Below are 12,835 nucleotides of genomic sequence, written 5' to 3'. Positions count from 1 at the left end.
ACATGACATTTTGGTTACACATGATGTACATTAGACTAGAAAAATCATCCTACCTTCATGAGTCCATAGTGTTTTGGCTCATATAGAGCCAAAGATGCTTGTTTTTATTTTTTAAATCCTAAATTAGCTCAGGTACACTAATAACATTAGGATAACCACAATGTTTTCATACTTGACCTTTTTTCTTGGAGGTAGGGTTTCATTGTAGCCCAGGCTGACCTGGAATTCACTCTGTAGTTCCAGGCTAGCCTCAAACTCATAGTGATCCTCCTACCTCTGCTTCCTGAGTGCTGGGATGAAAGGCATGCACCACTATGCTACATATTTGGTATTTTATAATAGGAGTTTGGTGTGGAAATTATGAGCAGCCTAAATCTAATGTAGATAAGAGATAGAAAGAAGTCACTTTGAGCCAGAGATGCCAATGACAACAGAACAATATGCAGTTGCCAAATCCTGGTTTCTCTTTCCTATGGAAATGCCTTTGTACTCTCCTGCTAAGAAAGACTATTTAGTATCCTGACTATTATGAAATAAATCTTGGTAAATGGTTTAAGTGTTCTTTTAAAGAGAAATATTCTATTGTCTATTGCTACTTAGTAGAGAATGAGTTGTAATCATAACTCATCCTTTGGCATTTCCTCCCTTCAGTTGCAGGTTGCTGGGATTTGGTGCCTATGTACTTTGATTTTAAGAATATATGTGACAGTTCTAATCTTGTAATTAATTGCTTGTGAGAAAAATGGGCAAAGTACTTTGTGAGAGGAAACTTAAGTTGGAATTAGAAATACCAGAACTTTATTATGACGAATTAATTTTCTGATCAACATGTCCATCTGCCCTTCCTTGCTTTTCTCTTACTTTTTTTTGGTGTGAGGTACTATGAATTTTAATTTCATTCAAGATAAAGCATAGAGAATTTCTTGCCCACTTCCTCATTTGAAGAAAACTTTTGATATATATGCCTCACTGAGTTTCTACCCCTTTAATATGACTTGGAATTTTTTTTAGGTTTACTGATAACAAAAAGTCTGTTTACTGCATTATGGTTGTTTTATGAATAGCATCTTTTTATGAATGTGGATATTTTCTTTCTTTTTGACTTCATTTAGCTTGGTGGTGGTGAAATTTACTTGCTGAGTTTATTTTCCACTAAATTAAGTTTGTGCTTGAATGAAGAGTGTATCTTAAACCCTTAATTGCTTTGGACAGGTTGCACTTGGATAAAAGAGGCACCACTGTATTGATATGTAATTAAATCCATAACCATTAAAAAAAAATTAAAGACTTAACAGAGAGAGGGAGGGGATATGATGGAGAGCAGAGTTGTGAAGGGGACAATGGGGGAGGGGGAAACATGGTTTATTTTCTATAAGTATAGAAGCTGTCAAAAAAAATTTAAAACTTCTTAACTAGAAAGATACAAAAACCTATGGAAGAGAAGTAAAAGTTGTCTGCAGCAATTGAACCTAGAAATCACTATGATACTGTTTGGTAAGCATTCTTGTACTCTCTGTAAGCACATTTGCACAGCTGTTGAGTACATATATTAATAGGGTCATATATATTATTATATAATCTGATTCAGACAGCACAAAACATAGACCTAACAATTTTGAATAGCTGTGCACAGAAGAGAATATCAACATAACTGCATTATTAATATTTGGTTTCTATGTTTTTAACATTAACACGTTTATTTCAGTACATGTGTGATTTCTTAAGTTAAAAATCTATTGGTGAGGTGGTTGGTATACATAGATTTCTATGTAAAACATCAGTCCATTACCAGCCTTTGCACAGACCACCACACAATAATATAATAGAGCCACATCGGACTCCTCTCCCAGTATCTCTAGTGGTGTCTATTACAGTTTCTCTCTCATGTCTCCTTTTCTAGTTCTGCCCTTCAGTGACTATTCTAGTGTACTTGACTGTGTGCCAAGACCAATTACCTCACTAGGCATTGATATCACAACAGGCAAAGGTTATTTATGTGGCACAGTACTTGGCCTGGTGGTGATTTTGTAGAGATTTCATTTCTAGCAAGGCAAAGTAAGTAGGTAATTGAAAAGTGCCAGCACACTGTTTTATGTTATCACTGTAATGTCACATGAATTTTTGTTGGTATCTTAGCCAACTTACTTGAGCAGTGCTTGACAATCCATCATTTAGGGACTTGCAAGTTGAAATGTCATGGCAAAGTAACGAAAAACCCATTGTTCCAGATTTCCTATTTAGAAGAAAGCAAATTGAAATTTTAAAAAATTTTATTTGTGCCAGGCATGGTGAAGCAAGCCTTTAATCCCAGCACTTGGGAGGTAGAGGTAGGAGAATCGCCATGAGTTCCAGGCCACCCTGAGACTACATAGTTAATTCCAGGACAGCCCTAACTAGAGTGAAACCCTACCTTGAAAAGCAAAAACAAAAACAAATATTTGTGTGTGTGTGCAGATGCCAAAATCTCTTGTTACTGCAAATGAACCCCAGATATCCCATTTTTGCGATTGGCTTATATTGGTGACTTGGGAATTGAACCCCAGCTGGCAGTCTTTACAAGCAAGCACCTTTAACTACTGAGCCATCTCCCCAGCCCCAGCAAGTTGAATCCTATGTAGTCAATGGTAGTTAAACACAAGCCTGGAAGTTACAGTTCAGTGTTTTTGTTAAACAATAAATAGTGCAGAGATGAAGGTCAGTGTCTGTATACACGGTAGAAGTGATATTTGCATAAGTTGGTGAGCTACACTTGTATTGGTGTGCTTTCTGAAATATTTGTGGCAGGGCCACTCTCCTCTATTTACTTTGGGCTTTTATTTCTTTTTTTTTTTTTAAGTTCCCTCACATCTTTTTTTTTTTTTAATTTTTTTTTTAATTTATTTATTTGAGAGCGACAGACACAGAGAGAGAAAGACAGATAGAGGGAGAGAGAGAGAATGGGCATGCCAGGGCTTCCAGCCTCTGCAAACGAACTCCAGATGTGTGTGCCTCCTTGTGCATCTGGCTAACGTGGGACCTGGGGAACCAAGCCTCGAACCGGGGTCCTTAGGCTTCACAGGCAAGTGCTTAACCGCTAAGCCATCTCTCCAGCCCATTTGGGCTTTTATTTCTGTTTCCTTTGCAACTACAAAGGAAATAAAAATTAGATCTTGGGCTGGGCATGGTGATGCATGCCTTTAATTTCAGCACTTGGGAGGCAGAGGTAGGAGGACTGCCATGCGTTTGAGGCCAGCCTGGGCCTACAGAGTGAGTCCCAGGTCAATTTGAGCTAGAAGGAGACCCTACCTAGAAAAAAAAAAAGATGAATCTTGCTTGCAGTCCCAGTTGACCTAGTCTTAATTTAAATATAGTTAAATGTCTTCTGGATGTCTATTAAGCAAGTTTCTTCAGCCTATACCCAGAGATTTTGATTCAGCTGGGGTGGCAATGTGTATATTTGATAACTCCCTTAAGGTGATTCCAGTGCAGAGAATAGGAGGACAATGAATTGATATTGTTTAATGAACCATGCATGGTCCTGAGAAGATACCTTCTCCACAAATCTCAAATACTGCATCCACCTGCTCCAGAAAAATAATTTGCATTATGTGAGAAACTAGACTTAGGGAATGTGTTCTTCATGCTTGAAGCTTCTCATTGTCTTTTAAAATATAGACATGTAGTAGAATATACCAGTTTAGGCCTTCTAGCACAATGCCATTTATGCTGCCAGTTGCCCAGGGTGTTCACACCTGATTTGTAACCATGTAAAAGACTCCCAGAATGTTAGTCACATGTCGCTGAACACAGTGAAGGATGCTTCAGTGTGTTTATGTTCTAGTACAAGTGCTTTATATTTTGGCTGGCTGGGACAAGTAGATTCAGGTACCAGCACTGCCCTCACAGATATTTGAGCCATGGAGGGTACAAACAGAGCAGCTTTGTGTGCAGTGAGGGGTATTGCCATATGTCAACTTTGTTATCCAGGCCTGGCTTTTTTTTTAACTTTATTTTATTTATCTATATGAGAGAGAGAAGGGAAGAGAAGCAGATATATAGAGAGAATGGATATGCCATTGCAAAACTCCAAACCTGGGTTCTTAGGCTTTTCATGCAAGTACCTTAACTGCTAAGCAATTTCTCAAGCCCCAGACCTGGCTTTCAATAAAAGTTGCTATTATGTATACTCCTAGTTTGACTTGCTTTCTTTGTACTAAAAAAGCTTGTCCAACTATAGATGTGCCAGTGGAAAGAAAAATGCAGTTAAGATGGTCCAGAGAAGGCCTAAACTAAGGAGTTTGCAGTCTCTGTGTTGATTGATGTCTGAGAGGGTAAAGGTAAGTCAGGGAAATGTTATCCTTCAAGAATTGGGGCTGGAGAGATGGCTTAGCGGTTAAGCACTTGCCTGTGAAGCCTAAGGACCCCGGTTCGAGGCTCGGTTCCCCAGGTCCCACGTTAGCCAGATGCACAAGGGGGCGCACGCATCTGGAGTTCGTTTGCAGAGGCTGGTAGCCCTGGCGTGCCCATTCTCTCTCTCCCTCTATCTGTCTTTCTCTCTGTGTCTGTCACTCTCAAATAAATAAATAAATAAAATTATAAAAAAAAAAAAAAGAATTGTCTGCTAGGCTGGAGAGATGGCTTAGCGGTTAAGCCCTTGCCTGCGAAGCCTAAGGATCCTGGTTGGAGACTTGATTCCCCAGGTCCCATGTTAGCCAGATGCACAAGGGGGCGCACGCATCTGGAGTACGTTTGCAGTGGCTGGAGGCCCTGGCATGCCCATTCTTTATCTGCCTCTTTCTTTCTCTGTTGCTCTCAAATAAATAAAAATAAACAAAAATTAAAAAAAAAATTGTCTGCTATGGTGAGTTGTGAGCACTTTGATGGCAGTTTAAAATTGTCTTGTTATTAGTGTTATTATTTTTCTAGGTAGGGTCTTCCATTTCTGTTAGAGATTAAATTGCCTCATTTCTTTAATTGTACAATATAATGGTTATACTTGATAATAACTAAAAGGCTTTCAAAAATCTCTTCTAAATTAAAATTTCTGTGATTCTAGAATTCACATACACAATTATTTTTGGAGATCAGCTTCCAAAGTTCAACATCCTATGGAGTACCTTCTGTGTGCCACACAATGTTCTTATCAGTAACACATGGTCTCTCAGGGTGTTTGTGATTCAATCAGTTAAATCAAAATAAGCATGCACATAAATAGGTAATCATAAATTGGTGTGGCAGTCAGGTTTGCATTGCTGGTAGAAATCACCCAACCAAGAGCAGCTTGTGGAAAAAAGAGGTTTATTTTGGCTTACAGGCCTGAGGGGAAGCTCCACGATGGCAGGGGAAAATCACCCCCTGGTCCACATAAAGTGGACAATAGTAACAGGAGAGTGTGCCAAACACTGGCAAGGGGAAACTGGCTATAACACTCATAAGCCTGCCCACAACAATCAACAATGCAGTACCTCCAGGAGGTGTTAATTCCCAAATCTCCATCAGCTGGGAACCTAGCATTCAGAACACCTATGTTTATGGGGAACACCTGAATCAAACCATCACAATTGAATAATGAGAAAAGGCAAATGCTTCAATAATCATCAGGTATACAGGTTAATTAAATTTAAGCTTTTTTGGGGGTGGAATCACTTTAATAAGTGAGTACTGGCTGTTTCCTCATACATACATATAGGTCTGATAGCCAAAATGTACAAAGGAAAGAACTCATTGCTTCCTATACCATTCTCTGTCCCTGCAACCCTGTCCACCTTTGGTCTGAAGCTTCAGCCAGCCTTTTTCCTCTCCAATATATTTAGGGATTCCTGCTGGTGGTTTCATACTACAAATATAATGTGTTTTGTTAACTTTTTGTGTGTATATCTCTCCATTTTTCAGTCTTCCACTGTGCCAGCTGAGCTATCTAAGGGTGCATCCCTCCATTCTTTAAAACAAAAGGTTTGTATTCAGGGATACTTGCTTTCTTCCAATTGGCACTAATTGCTCCACCCAACAGGGAGATAGGACTTCCAATTAGGACTAATTCATTACAACAGGTGGCCAGAGCTGGAAGAATTACCCATTTACTGTGTTCTGGTATCAGAGTGAGGACAGGAAATAAGTGAGAATAGCATGGAGATCACGATTGCAAGGTGGGAGTCTCTCCAGGAGACACAGAAGGTGAGAGTTATCATCATGTTTAAATAAGTCAGTATACAAGTATTAAGAGAAACTCGAATACTCAGCAGTTCAAACAAACTGAATTTCAAAGCACTCTGCTCAAGGCAGCTCAAATCTAGCAGTAATAAGCTGGGCCTTTCCAGGAAGGCAAGGTAGAACTAGCATTCCTCCTGACAATGCTATCAGACCCTAGATGCTTCTGCTGCTGCTGCTCTTGCTCCACCTGGAACTTCTACAGATCCTCTGTCATAAACCAAGAGGTCTGTAACAGACAGCCTCATGTTGCTGAGATGAACCCTCAAACCAGGTATGGTTATAAAAGAAATGAATTTATTGGAAGCTTAAGAACCAAGGGAAGTTCAATAATAGCAGAAGTTGGCCCCCTTCACAGGTCTAGGCCGAGAGAAAAACCGCCACCCAAAAGCAAGCAAGCAGACTTAGGAACCCCAGGCAAAGCTCAGACACATTGCATTTCTTTAGACTGTAATTCCAAATCCACCCCCACACCTTAGGGCTCTAGGATCCACCCACAGTGACACCTCTTTCATCCAGGTGGCTACATATCTAAGTTACAAACTTTAATAAAATCTTGAATATACTGGGAGCCATCCATTCAAACTACCACTAGGTCCAATCTGTAAGGCTGTGTTGGAAAATCAATACATTTTTTGAGCCACAAAGAAGGAGGGTACAAAAGTGCTCTAGTGGTAGACAAAACTCTGGAATAGCTCTGTTAAGATATCTATGACAGAGTTTCATCTGCCCTCCTCAACTTCCTGCATATCAGAATGGGCTCTGCAGCTATCAGTCATGGCTTTATAGGGCCAGAAAATCATTTTGAGAATTGACTTTGTACTAGGTATGACACAGAAACTGAATGGGAGCATTGTAGTTTGAATGCAAAATGCCCTCTATATCCTCATGTATTTGAGTGCTCAATTCTCAGTTGGTAACAATGTTCAAGAAGGTTGTGAAGTCTTTGGGAAGTGGAGCCTTGCCAGAAGGAATGTGTTGCTAGGGATGAGCCTTGAGTTTTTAGAGTCTGGCGTTGCTTGGCATTTTCCCTCTCTACTTCCTCCCTGTTGATGGGAAGATGTGATGCTGACTGCTCCTACTGTGATAAACTTCACCTTGGAACTGTAAGCTAAAATCCTTTCCTTCATAAGATGCTTCTGCTTAGACAGTTTGTCCCAGCAACAATAAAGTAACTGATCCATTGCCCTAGATGCACTTGCAACTGTACCTACATAATACCCTACCTCTCCAATTCTAATTTGATTGTGGCTTGATTTGTGTACGTTTGGGTATTTTAACTGCCATTCATCTTACATTCCTTGAGTGTAGCAGTGAAGCAGACATCCAAGGATGCAGAATTAGCTAGTGTGTTCCTAGATTTGAATTGAAAAGTCTTTAAATTGACTAGGGCCTTTCAGACCCCAACTGAGCTACTAATAGGTATCATGGAATTAACAGCTTTGGTTCAAAGTGATCACTGACAGGGCTTGCTTCTTCCTTTACATGGTATCATATCTGGTGGCTTCTATGTATTGTACACTGTTTGAGGCACATGGTTATATCAGGGAGCAAACCCATACATGTCCTTGTGATCTAAGCCAACACCAAAATGTTTCTTTTACCTGCTGGGCTGACTGAGGCTCTGTCTTCAGTCTGGTCTGGATATAGCTAACTCTTCTTTGCTATGACAGACTTGAAAACTACATTCAAATCACTACAACATGTAAGTAGAAATTAGGAGTCCAAGATAGTATCTCTCCCCTATAGAAGATTAGAGGGAAAAGTAGGACAATAAAATATGATTTTACTAGACTGTGGTTTCTATAATCATAAGGGTATAGGGGAGAACAGACAGGGGTCAGGGCTTCACCATGTTGGGCAGTCAGGGAAAGCACTGAAAGCCAGATTTTTTCTTTTTTTTTTTTTTTTTTTTTGAGGTAGGGTCTTGCTCTAGCCCAGGCTGACCTGGAATTCACTATATAATCTCAGGGTTGCCTTGAACTCACAGCAATCTACCTACCTCTTCCCCCAAGTGCTGGGATTAAAGGCATGTGCCACCACGCCCGGCAAAAGCCAGATTTTTAAAATAATTTTTTTTTTATTATGAGCATTACAGTATGAACATATCCCCATTGGGTTATATTTTTAAATTTTTGTTTATTTGCAAGCAGAGAGAGAGAGAGAAAGAAATGTGAGACATACAAAGAGAGTGAGAGAGAGTGAGGGAGAGGTAGATAATGGATATGCCAGGGCCTCTAGCCATTGCAAAAAAACTCCAGATGCATGCACTACTTTATGCATCTGGCTTTATGTGGATCCTGGGGAAGCAAACCCAGGTTTTTAGGCTTTTTAAATTTTCTTTTTTTTTTTTATGTATTTATTTGAGAGCGACAGACACAGAGAGAAAGGCAGATAGAGGGAGAGAGAGAGAATGGGCGCGCCAGGGCTTCCAGCCTCTGCAAACGAACTCCAGACTCGTGCACCCCCTTGTGCATCTGGCTAACGTGGGACCTGGGGAACCGAGCCTCCAACCGGTGTCCTTAGGCATCACAGGCAAGCGCTTAACCGCTACGCCATCTCTCCAGCCCGTTTTAGGCTTTTTAGTCAAGAGCCTTAACTACTGAGCGATTTCTCCAGCCCCTGGGTTATACTCTTATATCTCCTCTCTCCTGTCCCCATTTCACTGAGGGCCTTCCTCAGTGAGGTTATTGATATTAACTATGGGGTCATTAATCCACCAGCCTCTGTGTGTGAGTAGGAACAATGCCTCAGGATTCACCTTGCCATTCTGTGGTGCTTACAATCTTTTTTGTCACCCTCTTCCTCAATGTTCCTTGAGCCTTGGCAAACATGTTATTATAAGGCTCCTTTAGTGTTGAGCTTTCTACATCCTCTGAATTTCTTTCTTTCTTTTTTTCTTTATTTTTCAAGGTAGGGTGTTGCTCTAGACCAGGCTGATCTGGATTTAGTTTCAGGCTGACCTAGAACTCAAAGTAATCCTCCTACCTCAGCCTCCCAAGTGCTGGAATTAAAGGCATATGCCACCATGCCTGGCCCTCTGAATTTCTACTTTTATGAGTTTTGAGTCTCCTCACAGTGTCTACTGCCATCTTCCTGGAGGAAGTTCTCAGTCTAGCAATGAGAGTAGCACTCAATTATAAATCACCACTTCCTCTGTAGTGTCTTGTGGGTCCTGGCAGATGTGATAGAGATAATTTATCTTGTTCTGAGCTGTCAGCTGTTGTACTTATGGATTGTTATGTGGTCCAATGTCACATGAATAAGACCATGTACTCACAGAATGTGAGCAAATATGTATTGGGTAAAAAAGAATGACAAGGAAAGTGGTATATCAGGTCTGTACCCCAGAGGTCAATCTCAGGGTGCAGTCCCAAACTGGTTGGAGTTGGAGTTGGAGTGTCAGCCTTTTTGGAAATAACCGCATGATACTTATAGAAAAAGAAAAAAAAAAAAAAAACAGGATGGGAGTTAAACCATAAATCACAATTCACATGTGACAGCTCCAGCCATAAAAATAATTTTAAACATAGGGGTGAATTCTGTGCATCTTAGAAGATTATAGGGAAAAAAGGAAAAAAAAAAAAAAGGGAACTTGTAAACAGGTATGTTGGTCAGTTACAGGAAGCACCTGGGGGTGTGAGGTAGGCCTGCTTATCTGTCCTTAGGGAGCTTGCTCAACAGTGCCGGCCCTGGGTAATGCTACTCATCCCAGCAGAGCCTCCTGGTTATCTCCCATCCCCATCTTCTTAAACAAGTGATTCATTCCATTCTTTTATGAGCTCCTGCTAGGAAATGACTTCTATTTTCTCTAAGCTAGGTATAAAGAAATATAAAGAAATGTAACATTTTACTCATTTTACAGGATCTTGATTCTCCTGTTATTCACTGCCATCTTAAAAAAAAAAAAAAATCTCCAGCTAAGAGTTAGAGTAGCATGGATCAAAGGTAGTTGACACAGTGCTTTCAAAGACTTTTTGATGTTCATACCTTCTCTTCTTAGCAAAAACACAGTGGGAGCTTCTCTCTAGAGTCAAGGACCTTCCTATCCATAGGATTCTGACTTGGTTCTCAGTACCAGTACCCGATGTGAATTCCTTCCCACTTAGTAGGTCTCATAGCCAATCAGAGAGCAGTTGATTATCTCCATAGCCTGTGTGCCACTGCTGCAGAGGTATGTACATCTTGCCCAGCTGGTGGATTTTGCAGCTTGCAGGATCTTTGTTTTCACACTGTTGGTGACTATTATTCCCCGGCAGCTTGTATAGCACTTTCCAGCACTGTAAGGGCTAGCCAGCATGGAGCTTGAAGCCAAATTTTGAATGAGGAGAAGGAATCTACTAGGTGTGGGTAGTATCAATGGAAAACATTGTAATAATAAAAAATAGATAAAAACATAACTCTCACCTCAGGGGAAATAAGAGATCATTTATTCTGGAGCCAAATATGTGTGACCATGGTTCAGGAACACAGGTTGAAGTTACCCTAAGTTATATGTACCAATGTTGTAGTAATTTAAGAAAGTTTTAATGATAACATAACAAAATCATAAAACTTTCATATATATTGGTGAGAATATCAGGAAGAATATCAGGAAAGCTTTGCCTTATTGGCAGAAAACACCCAACCAAGAGCAGCTTGTGGAAGGAAAGTGTATTTTTGTTTACAAGTCAAGGGGAAGCTTTATGATGGCAGGGAAAAGGGATGACATAAGCAGAGGCTGGACATCACTTCCTGGCCAACAACAGGTGGACAACAGCAGCAGGAGAGTGTGCCAAACATTGGGAAGGATAAGCTGGCTATAACACCCATAAGCCCACCCCCAACAATACATCACCTCCAGGAGGATCCAATACCCAAATTGCCACCAACTGGGGACCTAGCATTCAGAAATATAAGTACATGGGAGACACCTGGAACAAACCTCCATGGCAGGTTACAGAAAGAATGGGAAATCTGTGCTGTAGTCCTGTCATGCTCTTGTTACCAATTTTAGTTACAAACCTAATACTAATACAGACAGAAGATGGTCAAGCAAGCAAAGATTTATTGAGAAGTACAAAGCTATCTGCAGTAAGGAAGGGTTGCAAAGGGTTTGTTCTAGACTAGAGGTTATTATGCACTATGAATGAGCTGATTGGCTTGGCTCATTATGGAAACAGGAGTCCCAAAATGGGGTTGAGATAAAGGAAGAGAATGACAGCATCCTGATTGATGGGACTTTAGATGTTTACATTACCTAACCCTTATACTTCCCTGACCTAATAATGCCCTTGCCCACAGTCTTTCTGCTGATCTGATCTTAGAAACAACCTGGTTCTTCTTCTGATGGCAGTCCATTCTCTGTTCAATTACCTCCTTAGCTTGGTCCCTGTCCTCCCCCTGATTAATGAGTTTCTCTCCTTAATTCCTCAGTCCTTTTGTCTCCCCTACCCCCTCCCCAAAGAAAAAACTCTATATAACAACCCAAACTATTTAGACTCAGGCTGGTTGCTCTCTCTCTCTCTCTCTCTCTCTCTCTCATCTCATGAGATTGCCCAGCAGCTTGGGCCCCCAAATAAAGCTCTTTTCCTGCCTCAGAGTGGTCTTGCATGGTCTGGCCATTACAAACCTTACAGACATCAAATTGGGATGAGTCTGGAAGATTAACTTAAATGTATATAGGGGACTCTGGTTGGTAAATAGGTTAGGTAGGGAAACATGGGCTCAGAAAAAGCCTATGGATAGGAAAAAAAGTCTGACAAAAAGTTTTAAGGAGCCAGGCATGGTGGCACATGCTTTCAGCACTCTGGAGGTTCTCAATCTAGCCCAAACTGACCTGAAATTTACTATGTAGTCTCAGCACTCAGGAGGTCAAGGTTGGAGGATTGCTCTGAGTTGGAAGCCAGCCTGAGACTGCATAGTGAATTCCAGGTCAGTTTGGGCTAGATTGAGACCCTACCTTGTAAATAAACAAAAAGATCAATTCTAAGGAAAAGAAAGAAACAGGAAGTAAAAAGAACAAAGGGTTGTGTATAGATGACATCCTGATGAGTCACAGCTTAATGTGTTTCAGTAATCTGGCTGGAGTCTGTCTTCCAGCCTTGCCAGGGTAATTGAGGTTTTACATTCTTTTGGGCCTATGTCCCTGATTAGCTGTCTATGAAGTGAAGGCTACCATACTCCTAATTTAAATTGCTACCTGATGGCATTCTTAGTTTTGAGGTTGGAAGCTAGGGAGTCTGTTCATATAGTTCAAATGGATTTACCTAATAACCAAAAGCATGTTAGATCATATACATAGGTGGGCAATAAGTTTAAGGGGTTAAGCAGGTCAAAGATATTTGACTTTGGTCCTGCAACATTCCAGCTCCCCATGATCATTGCAGTTCTAATCAGCCTTGATTGCTTAACACAGATGTAGCTTCTTTCTGGGAATTTCAGTTAACAGTAGCTGGGTGGGAGGGTATTCTTGGTAAGGAGTGGCCTGGATGCCAGTGAGGTCTCACAAGTACATAGATATAAATGGGGAGAACATAGTGATGGAGGAGAGGAAGCAGTATTCATGTGCTGAAACAAGAAGGGACTGTGGTTTTGTGTTAATCCCTGAGTAACTAACAATCCGGAAGGCCCAATCTCAAAGAAGCTTTATGATATGAGGAATGGTTGA

This window comes from Jaculus jaculus, chromosome 3 (genome assembly GCF_020740685.1).
Source record: "Jaculus jaculus isolate mJacJac1 chromosome 3, mJacJac1.mat.Y.cur, whole genome shotgun sequence".
Classification (NCBI taxonomy): Eukaryota; Metazoa; Chordata; class Mammalia; order Rodentia; family Dipodidae; genus Jaculus; species Jaculus jaculus.
The sequence above is the reverse complement of the archived record's forward strand: the minus strand, read 5'-3'. Positions refer to the sequence as shown.